At 37.1% G+C, this 12,247-nt stretch overlaps 1 protein-coding gene across 1 annotated transcript in view; it reads right to left on the bottom strand.

The window, feature by feature from the left end:
- Positions 1 to 12,247, bottom strand: part of LOC128372880 (protein kinase C alpha type-like) — a 156,589-nt gene that overhangs the window by 94,379 nt on the left and 49,963 nt on the right. The gene's annotated exons all lie outside the window — the stretch shown is intronic.

Below are 12,247 nucleotides of genomic sequence, written 5' to 3'. Positions count from 1 at the left end.
CCATCAACAGCATCCATTTCCCACATGAAGGGAAATGTATTGTCTAACCTCATAACTTAGAGGCCTGGATATTAAGGCTGACAGCATTATGTAACACTGTGACATGAACCATAGCCAATCCAGCCAGGAGGATCATTTATCATCTGAAGTAACCCCAATGGAGGAAAACTGAAACATAATAGAGATGTTATTGTGATATTTGATTTATTCCTTTAAGTAAAAAGGGATACTGTGGACAAGTGGGAGGTATTGTGGACATGGATTAAACTCCTTCTCCAAGGTCCATTCACTTAATATTAAATAACAGTGATTACTGTATAAATCAATTAATATTCTATCTAAAATAAAGATGTCTACATTACATTTTTTTTTCTTCTTTTTTTAAATCAACAGGCAAACAATTAGTGCATTAAGTGGAGTGACTTGGCTTCCTCTAAAATTCTGTATTTAAATCGAACTTCTTTGGCAGAAATTTTCTAATCAATAACTATAATATAATGTTATTCAGTTTCAAGATTACAGAAGGCAGAGGAAACCAAGAGGCTATATTATGTTTGTGTTTTGTTTAATTCTATGAATCTGGCATCTATTCATCTCAAAAAGGTAGTTTGAGTTATACTGAGATCACAAAATACTTTTTTGAGCATCACAAGAAAGCAAACGGTTATGTTAAGTTCCCAAAAACAAGGACATACTAGGACAATACGATCACAGACATATGGGTATCGGCATATACAGTACCAGTCAAAAGTTTGGACACACTTTCCCATTCACATCAATGAGAAAGTGTGTCCAAACTTTTGACTGGTACTGTACGTTGTCCTATATGCACCAGACTGTCATGAACTTCAAAATCATGGTTATACACTCAGACTCTATGCCGTATAACTTGACCTACCAGAATGCCAACATTTCATCTGATGAAGTCAGCTTATTTTACAAAACATTGGTTTTGGTGTGAAATTACAGAACACGGCATGTCATGTGTTTTCTTTGGGATACTCAGGAAGTTGAAACAGTGTCATATCCTATGATCCCAAATAATATGCACTAATTGTAAATCAAAGGCTTGATTCTGTCAGGGTGCGACTAATGTCAGAGTGAAGATAGTCTGATTATCATTTTGGTTTTACTACATGATTTGTAATTAGAAAGCTGGCTGTTTGTACAGCAGTAACTTACACAACAGGGTATACAGCTAAATTACACACAAAGAAGTTCCTCCTCTTGATGAATGTATACAATCCTGCCATACTGTAAATACTACAACCCTGAGAATTTAAAAAACAGACTGTTGGAAAGCAAACTGTAACACATAACTGCTAAAAGTTATAATCTTGATATTTACCAATGACCCACCAAAAAAAGGAAAGGTAAGAGTGATATTAAGTAGTATGTGTGAGTGACATGAATGTGTAGTTAATGAGTTGTTGCCTAAAGGTAATCAGGAGAGCACATGAGGTGTCAAAAGGTCTTGACATTTTTCCAGGAAATTAATTTCAATCCAAACATTATAAATCATTTTCAAGCATGTTATATTTCAGGATTTCTCAACATTCAAATTAAAAATTGAATAAATGAAGGCATTCTAAGTTAATACAAACAGTATATCTTGTTGTATGTGTGTCCATTCTGTTATGAGTATTATGTTTATAGAGTTATCCAAACCCGCAGTAAGGTTATGGTAAGCTCTTTTAGGGAAGCGTTCAAAGTCAAGGAGACTTCAGCTGAATCTACAGGCTGTGACAAGCTTTTGAAAGACAGTGAGTCACACATGGTTGAGCTGCTGCAGCCCAGGTGAGGATCAGTTTGTGCAGCTTGTGCATCTGGATCTCAAATCCTGTTGCAGAGTGCTTTGGAGAATCCAGTATGGGGTTGGTTTTGCCTTTCTAGAATCAATATATATCATAACAGCCAAACAATCCCCATTCCTAAAATGTGGCCAATAAATTCTGCCTTTTTGTATGTTTGGGGGAAACAGCATTTGTTTCATTTCATCCCTCAGCAACCCACAATTCATAGTGCACCAGTCAATCATTTAACAAAGCATCCCACAAACTTGCAGGAAACATTTTATGTGTTTTTATCAAGTACTGTATTTGCATTGAGGTGCTTAATGATAACAGGTAATCTATCACATAAACTCAACCAATGAAAAAGCCAGCAGACTGCAGATATTGTTAAGCACAGGGGAACTGAAGTTATATGGACACATTTGTATTTTACAGTCGACAGTCTTCCATCATGTGTTAAAGTTACTGTAAACACCAAAATGTATACTGTAAACCAGGGTAGCACAGAACCTGCACCATTTTCCCAGTGATATTTACTATTTAAACTGGGATGTTAAGGGCAATGTACTGGTCATAAACTTTGAAAGTTGATGGGACCAGCTATAAGTACCACTAGTTTTGTTTTCTGTGAGGCTGGACTGTCTTTTACGGAGAAGGTGAAGGTAAAAGTATACCATATAAAGAAAGAGTAAAAGAAGAGAAGTGAATACTAATGAACTGATTATACTGATGAAGAAAAACAATCCACCTCAATGCTTTTGCACTGGACTGCCTTGAAACACTAAATGTCAAGAGAGGCATGGTCATACTGGAACAAAGCAAGAGTAGTTTCCAAGAAAACAAGCCATAAAGGGACTGTTGTAAGACATCAAAGAACCTATCCTATGGTAACAGTTGAAGCCTTGGGCATGTAAATGAAGTGAGCCATACTCATCGATCTGACAACAACAGTAGACATTTTAAAGTAGCCTTGCTAGGTGCAGACATAGAAAAGTTACATTTTATGCTCTTTGCTATGGCTGCTAGCCTTTACCTCACAGTACTAATTCTAAACTAGATATGGAACCTTCAGATTCCTTCCCTAATAATTTAGTACTTTTAATTATTTAGTAGTTTTGAACTTACCGTACCAGTCAAAGGTTTGGACAAATGTTCCCATTCACATCAATGAGAAAGTGTGTCCAAACTTTGGACTGGTACTGTACATTTACTACATTTGCTATTTATATACTACTTATAGGTGTACTTCATCTTTATGTAAGGCCATACACATACTTTGAGGCCTGATGTAGTACAACGCAGTATCTATACAGTATATCTTAGGAGCTGCACAGTGTAAACTCTTCTATTCTTCTATTGACCAAGGAGCAGTCGACACACCATTACAGTATGTATGTGTGAATTTGTGTAAAGGGCAGTGTGCTCACATTTACTTATATATTTTTGGTATAGCATGTTGCACTTAGATTCCAACTGTGTCTGCAGTTAAAGGTCCAATCAGTATTTTTTGATTGTATATAGTACTTCTATAAAGTATTATCCTCATCTAAACTTGAAAATGTTTACTTAATAATTCATTATGTGTGTTTCTCAAGTGACACCAGCTGAAAAAGCAGGCGTGTTTTACACAATTACTACTGTAAAAAAACATTTAGTAGCCTGAGAAAACATTATTACAGTCATCTATGAACATGAACTTCTCTTTTTCAAAGACAGTAAACATAAACAAAACGCCCAAAGCTGCTGCACTCACATTGACTGGGCGGCCAACTTCAGCTGACACACAATAAAGTACACAGAATCAGGCCCTTTTAATCGAGTAATGATCCTGCATTCATTAACACAAGTCATAAGTCAGACGGTTTACAATTAGCAGTACTGTTATCACATCTAATGATGTGATCTTTCTTTCATTTGACTAATAGTAAAAATGAGGCAGGGAAAATGTACAGAGAATAAGAACATTAACTCACACCACTAGCAGAGATATGATTCAAAACATCCATCTTAAGTTATTTAGTTTTATGGGCCTGTTTTGCAATGCCCTAAGAGAATTTCTAACGATGTCCAATCATATTCTGGCCAATCAGATATTCAGTGAAATGGACCTCATGCTGCATTTAGCAATCATGTTGTTCACATTCACTATGAAATTAAACTGAACTGAGTTTGATGTAGAGCTCAAACATATAAAATCAGTCATTTGAGGTTTGGCTTGGTCTTTGGACATTAAATACTTATTAAATATTAAATATTCCCATTAACGTTGGATGTCTTCGTTATGAGGGCTGAAGCTGATCTGCAGTATTACTGCACAATACAATTTCCACTAAGAAGTAACTGAGTTCCCTTTCAATACTGTATACCTCTATCACTGTACTTTAAAACACTGATGCAGATTGAGAGAGATTGAGTTTGAGTGTGTGGTTGTGTAAAGTTGTTTTACTGTGTGTTTTGTTGTATCCAACTTGTCATTAAGGCTTCAGATCTACTACTGTCATTCTTGTTTGCGTGACTGGCTTACTCCCCCATATACTCATTTTCTACACTCAAGCTCTCAATATTCAAATCTTTGATAAAAAAAATGTTCAGTTCCTAAATAAACGTGTCCACTGGGCATCAATCCTTTACAGAATATGATTTTTAACCCTGATCCAGTCCAACTACTGTCAGAGAGCAATTATTCTGGTCAGGTTCTGCATTCAAAATGGCAATTAAGTTCCATCTGTTATTAAAGGCTCCTGTGTATAGTGAAGATAATGAGGATTTAAGAGGCTTAATCAATGCTCATTTCAAGAAACATGACTAGCTGATTGTATAAGTGATGTCTATAAAGAAAATGCATAGGCGTTTTCTCCACTAGTAATTGGTTTATAGTGAGAAGGGCCCTTAGACGCAGTGCACACATAATGGGCACTTGTGGGGGAGTGCGGTCAACAGGCATGACATTTAATGGAAGGATGTGGATTGTCGTCTGAACAAATCACACGATGCCCCCTCGAGGGGACGACTTGCAGGTATAATAATTAGAATCAGCTGTGACTGCAGCCTGCGTGACAGCTAGGACATAAACAATATGACAGAGGTAGAGCAGTTGTAGAGAGTTGATGTGAAGTAAATGAGGGTCTTTGCACAAGTATCATCTTATTCTCCAGTCAAGCGGTGGCCTAAAATGGCAAAGGCTAAAAAAATAATGGTGCCCAGATAAAGTGGTAAAAAAGGTCAACAGCTAATATTTATGAGGACATTATTCATCATTTATGATAGTACTGAATAAATTAAATCAGTAAAAAATAAATTTATAGCACTTTTCAGGGTATTAGGCTGCACAAATCTGCAAGTTATTTTTGCTTACATAATCCCCATTATAATCTTATATACTCTATAGTCATATAGTTTTATACAGCCAGCAGTCATTAACCCAAAAATATTAAAATTCCTATCATATATGGTAAAGAATAACATCAATGCTTGAGGTATTTCCTTGAAAATTTAGTTATATAGTGTCACAACAGGGCACTTAAAAGAACACAAATAAAACACAGACAGAGGTTTTGTAAAACTACCAAAGTAATGACTATCCATTTAATCATAGAATTTAATCAATCAACAATTTATTAACCAGTGATGTTTAAAGCTACTGCAAAACTATCATAATGTACAATTTGTCCCCAGAATACTGTTTCAATCTGTACTTATGCTTTCAGTGTCCGGATTGAGGAATGTCTGTTCACTCTATATACAATAACTATTCAAAGTGCAGAAGAACAACTGTTCAAAAGTAACGGTTTTTCAATGTTTCAGGAATAGAACAGAAAAAGTGTTGTGGGTGTGGAGGTGTGAGTTCACCCAACCTGAAAAAGTGCCTGTAGCTCTTCATCTAACCAGTTCCACTGCCTTTACAGTATTATCGGTTGAAAACTAATCCAGATATAGCCATACAAGTCACCTCTGACCACTGTTATAACTGTTATTTAACTTAAAATAAAACATTTCATTGGCACTTGAACCTGACTTGTTTCCCCTCTTTGACAGGCACACTGATCCAGTTTGTGTCAAGTGGGGGCTTGTCCAGGTTGCTGGTTTGGTGAGGACGAGGGGTGAAGCTTAGAAGGAGTGTAGTACTGTTCGTGGATTATGGGTAATAATTAACTATTAACTATGTGACAGATTGAGTGTCTATTAATTGATGTATAACATGAAGTTCTTAGTGGAACCTCAGTCTTTTGGAGGGAGGTGTTGCAACCCTTCCCTTTCTGCTCACCGTGGCTGCAGGAAGTTGGTCACTTCCTGCAGCAGCTGGCAGTCATGGAGGGTCATTAGGGCAATGTGCTGACACCTGGCTAGGCCTCTATCAGGGTTACAAATACCAGCCTGGACTCATTGTCTCTCTTTCTCTCTCCTAGGCTCCACATTGCTTCAGGTTCTGGGTTTGTTTTGGTATTTTCTTTTGCATTCAACAGTAGGAAGTCCCATCCTGCATCTATCTTCCAAGAGTTTGCAGGTTGCTCAGACTTATTATATCACAGAAATATCAATTTCCAATAGCTTAAACACACAACTTTCATGCAGTAAAAACATGCATGTATTTTATACAGTAGATCTTAATTATTAATTTATTATTGATTGATTAATGTGGTCAATAATGAAATTGCTCAACATTAAAGTAATTCAAATTAGGACAGAAATAACTCAATCATGACAATGTCTTCATTGATTTAATATCCATCCTGCTGATTGAACTAAGTGATCCTTACAAAGCACACAGATGGTATTGGATGCAGTGGGATTTTCACTCATCTAATCAAGCTGGTTTTGCATACTAAATGACTTGTAAATGGTGTATGTGTCAATGTGTGTGTGTCAATCTATTTAACACACTTAGGATTTTCTTCAAGATGCTGCTGATCTGTGTTAACAGCCCTTAAAATATGCCTGACTTATTCCTTTGAGGTAAAGAAAAGCCTTTTCACACATAGCTGACTAGTTTTAAAGAGCTGTGGTGCTTTGGGCTTTAAAATGAAAAACTCAATAGCGGTTAATGGCTCCTCCAAGAGGCAAATCAACACATAATGAAGCTTTACTTGGATAATACAAGAAATAACCAGTGGGCAAATACAGTATACTGTACACAAATTAAAATTATGTATATAAATCTATATGTACCACACATAGACTGTATATGGTACCACAACAGTTTTTTGTTTTCATTTCCCCTGAGACACAATCACAACTTAAAGTAAATGACAGCAAACGTGTGGGATAAACAAAACTCCATTGGCCTCTGAAATGAAGAGTGAACAAATGAGTCAGAGGACCGTGCTTGAAACACAGAGAAAGGACAAGTTTGAGCATTGATAGATACAAGGATGGGCCATCACTTTAACACATTTTCTTCTAACAAACTAAAGTCAAGGTCACTAGGTAATTTTGAAGCAGACTAAAAACCCTTGTGGACCACCCCAAACAGCAGAACAGTAGAGAGAAACTCCCATGTAGCGTTAAGCGCACATTTGTTCTGTTGTGTGAACAGGTTCATGACAGTACTTGAAAAGGACAGAGGCCCACTTGGGACATTTGCTCTCCCATGACAACAGCTCTGTGAGCCCGAGAGAAACTATTTGGTCAGTGGGGTAGATTGTGGATGAACTTTTCTTTAAAAAGTCAACACTTGCAGTCAAGCACAACAGTGGATTAACCTGACCTGGCAATGTGCCAACTCTCATTGTGCCTCGTCAACCACTACAGTCTCTGTGGCTATGGATACAATGTACAATGAACATCCCTGAGGACACGGTGTAATGCCACGACTCAGTCATGTGAAGCAAAAATAGAATAGGTTCAACACAGTCCTGGGCTCCAAAAAGACAGCATTGTTGGCTGGAACAGTAACAATAGTAATCAATAATTCACTGAGATCTAAAAAGTAACATATAACATTTCTATCTTTTTATAAAACTAAATAACTTGTGAGCAAAAAACAAGCAGCAATCTTGGTTGAAAAATGTAATGGGAAAACTGTTGTCTTAGTGATCTGCATGCTGGCATATTTGGATATGGAGGTTACAGCAGCTTCTTTCACAGAAACAGTTGTTTGTGAATCTACTGTATGGAGAACATAACATATATGTGCAACACAGGCACAATATTCATCAAGTCAGAACACATTTTTCATGTATTTCCATTGAAAATGTGTTTTTCAGTTATGTGCTCTATAGAAACATCAACAAACTAAAACTTGCCAGTTTTAAGAAAAGTTCTGAAATGTTGGCAGTGTTTCCTGCAAATTGGGATTGGGGTGTTTGGTTTTGAGGGAGAAAGGGATATGCTGATGTGAAACTCCAGCATATTCAGCATTTCAGGCACAACTGCATGACAGGACTGCATTCTCAAGCAGTCACAGCACCTCACCTGTCATGGGTGGCTGTCAGGTCAGAGGTAGATGGATCTGTGTGGCTTTGACAAGGAGGTGCTGTATATACCTGTAGAACTATCCAAATGATGAATGAATGTGACAGTGCAGCTGGTATTTTAACTTGCTGAAACAAAGTAACTGCATTTGCCAATCATTCCTGAAGTTAGTATCTATTTGTTCATGTTATATGTGGAACATAAATATATTATATCTGCCTGGAGTGCTGATGCCAGAGATGGTACTGATCAACTCTGTGATGAGTGTTGGATTGGATCCCGAATAGAGCCAATAGCACAATAAAGCCGTTTTCCAGGCTACCTGACAGTGTTGCACTGAGCTTCCTGGTCTACTGTACTCAGGCATACCTTGGATGTCCCGGACCAGAGTTGTACAAGCCATCACCAGAAGTGTTAAAATGCTAACCTTGGCTAATGGATATGGAAGTCATTTTTTCTAATCTAAATGAGAGTATAAAATAGGAGGACACCATTTAAACTGACTTTTCAATAATCTAAAATATAAAAGAAATATTTTTGAGTGGCAGCAATCTATTTGAACAGCGAATATAATCTGTATATGTGGGAAAGATAGTTCGGTACTTTTTGTTTTTAAAATGTTCAAAATAAATAGGCAAAACATTTCAAAGTAACACCGGTACCGGTACAAATGTGAAGGGGATCCAACCATAGTTTCCACACAACCAGTAACTTATACATGGGAGTGACTTATAACAGCTTTTGCAACAGAAATTAATTGAATAGTTAACTTCATTTTAGGGTCAATTTTGGTTAATAAAAAATAAATAAATAAAGCAACATAAACATTTTGAACTTTAGAAAGAAAGTGCTTCATGGAACCAGAAAACATATCATTATTATCATTATTATTATTATTATTATTATTATATTATTATTATTTGTCTTCCTTTCTTCCTTCCATCATTCATTCACCCATTCAAGATAGGATCATTTAATGCAGGTCAAAGAAACCACTTCACTCTTTAAGAGGATTACTTTATCATCCTTAGCACTGCACTGTACCACATGAACCATGTCGTTACAGGCCTCCTAGCAATAACCTCACATGTTTATACACATACACACTCATCCTTTGATTATGTATGCAACAAAACCAGTTGGTCAGTGCCAGTTTGGAAAATAAAATCTTTCATTTTTACCCTTATTTTCACTGGAGTGGGAACCTCACACAGAGCATTGTATTTTCAACTGCACAGAAGAAGTTCAAGTGACTCATATTCCTCAACTTGACTGAAGGCCTGCAGCAGATGAAAGAATTCCTTTTAAAATGCTGCAGTGTTTCTCCAGAGGGGGATCTCAGACCAACCTTACAGCCCTCCTCCCAGCAGGCTAAGAGGACTTGGCCCAGCTTCCTGTTTCAAGCCCTGGGCTTTCATGAGGCAAGACACAGCTGACCTTCCTTTAGACAACTTTTTCACAGCATACACATATAAGATTTGCCAAACATAAATATCTTGTTGTTATGTCGAAAGTTATTTATTATTTAATATTTGTATAAACTGAGAATATTGGTACACCTTTAAAGTAAACAACATTATTGATCTCTGAAAGGAGAACTTGGTGCTTGTCTGAGACAAACAGGTCTGGGTCTACTGCACCATTCATTGTCTACTGCCACAGGTTGTGAGATTTGGATGATATAATTCTGTAATTCTGCCTACATATGCGGTTATATACTGCAGATTTGTCAAAAACCTCCCATCACAAGGCTTATAGTTGGCGTTTACATAGTTGCCAGACGTGGCATTTACTTAAGAGAAAGAATCTGCACTCATTATTCACCTTTTTCATATAGCAAAGTAATTGGCAAATACATTATTCAATCTTGCAGTGCATTCATTCTTTACAGATTGTTAAACATAATGCTTGGTCATGGACTGCCATTTCTATCCACTTCAAAGTACATCTGAGTCGTGCTGAGGCTCCCTGAGGAAAGTGATGTGGGATGAATCATAACTATGAATTAGCACATCCTTCGTAAACTATACGTACTCTGCACCAAGAATTCAACAACCAAGCATTTGATTAATACATATGCCTGAGATGCTCCGCAGAAATTGAAAATTGTACCTTTACTGTGTTATCATTTAGGTAGGTTGCTGGTCCTCAATAGCAGATATATGCTGAAAGAAGACTACTAAGTACATGCTGTATTCGATCTACAGTATAATCAGCAAATTATAATGAAGAGCTTAACCTGGCTGAGCTCTGAAGTAACTGATAGGGTAGAGTCTTAATAGGATTCTGAAAAGACAAGGTTAATCCAAAGTACAGGCAATAAACTCTCTGCAGGACAACGAAAAACATGCCCCAGGGTTGTGTTTATTGACCAAAAGCTAGTTATACTGCAGTTTTTTAATTAAGCTTTGAGAGCAGAAAGGACAAATAATTGCACACTAACATAACAGCCTTATGATTTGGGCAGACCCTCTACACACAGACAGAAAAAAATCAGTCAGAATTTTCTACAGTATTCATTTTGGAAAAATGTATGTTCTGCATGCAAAACATCAAATATACTATACTGTTGAATTTCTACAACAGTATAGTGAACATCCCCAATGACAAGGATGGCAATATGTGAGCTGAGTTGTAATATATGTGAAACTTTGTTCATAGTTTAAGTTACTGAAACAAACTATTTCTAACCAAAATGAATTTCCTCTTTAAAGAGGCATTTCTGGAAATGTACGATTTTTTTTTTATAACCATTTGCCATTTAAACTCAAGGCTGACTTTCAAACATCAGGTTTTAATAGGCTTTTGTCAAATCCCAGAAGAGTCAACTTAACATTTCCAAGGAGCAATAACAGCCCTTGCAGCTTCACAAAGCATATATGTGAAGACAGAGATTGGATGTATTTTTATTTTAGCCATCCATCGACAAATGTGAACATTTCGCTCACCTTAATGATAAAGGGATCAATTTTTATCCCCCATCAATATTTCATCTGTGCAGTGACATTTAAACCCTGCCATAATGGCTGACACCTTCACATAGTAACACAGAGGGACATCTCTGTATCAAGACACATTTATGTGGCAGAGAAGAGTTTTAAGGGTGTGCTCGAAATGGGAGGATTTTTACCATAACCCTGACATCAATACCACACTGACTGGTGTAAAAGCACCCTGCAGCTAACTGTTGCAGCAAAGGGCATGGTTGGTAAAAATGCTGGGAGAGGCTATTTATTGCTTTATTATTTTGTCATTAGCAATATATTATAATTTATCTTCATGCTCTTCTGATGAACCATGTTTATTTCTGGCCTTCCGTTGCCAAAGTGTTGGGGTGGGAGATTTATCAGCAACAGTATGTCAGCTGGGCCCATCTAATTTATCTGCCCAACTAATTAGTCAGCTCATGTCTGCTTTCTGCAATTATGGCTCAGGAATAGTGTCAGGGGCAGCCAGTTTTCAAGTATCATTAAGTTAATCAAGGGCCCAGGTCTATGGTGCTGTAAGAGCGGGCAAATATTAGCCTATTTTTTGGATAGGTGACCAGGTTTAACACACGGAAAATAAAAGTGATGTAATGAGGATACAGACAGAAAGACTTTAATCCTTTCTTCAGATTTCTGGATCTGCAAAAGACCACAAAAAGGCAGATCTCAAAAGCACAAAGCACTCACAAAATACAGTGTCTTGAGGGTGAAATTGGACCCACAACCTGCAATTGTGAGGTCACGCAATAAGAAGTCAGGGGCAGACAGTCTAAAAGCACCTCATCAACTCTCACAGCTCCCCAATTACATTGGACAGGAAAAGGTTCAAATTAGGGGGAGTACTCTTTAAAAGCAGTCACACAAGAAAGGCAGAGTCTGTTAATTGATGTACAGAGTGGAGAGAAAAATCTACTGGATCTAACAAAGAAAATATAATGGTGCTGCCTGAGCTGTAGCCTTTCTCTGCTTCACACAAAAGGTTTGACCTTTATAGACAAAAATGCAATACAAAGATCTGAGTGATGTTTTTTTGTGTCTACAAGATTGATTCAAAAA

Source organism: Scomber japonicus, chromosome 2, assembly GCF_027409825.1.
Source record: "Scomber japonicus isolate fScoJap1 chromosome 2, fScoJap1.pri, whole genome shotgun sequence".
Taxonomy (NCBI): Eukaryota; Metazoa; Chordata; class Actinopteri; order Scombriformes; family Scombridae; genus Scomber; species Scomber japonicus.
The sequence above is the reverse complement of the archived record's forward strand: the minus strand, read 5'-3'. Positions and strand labels throughout refer to the sequence as shown.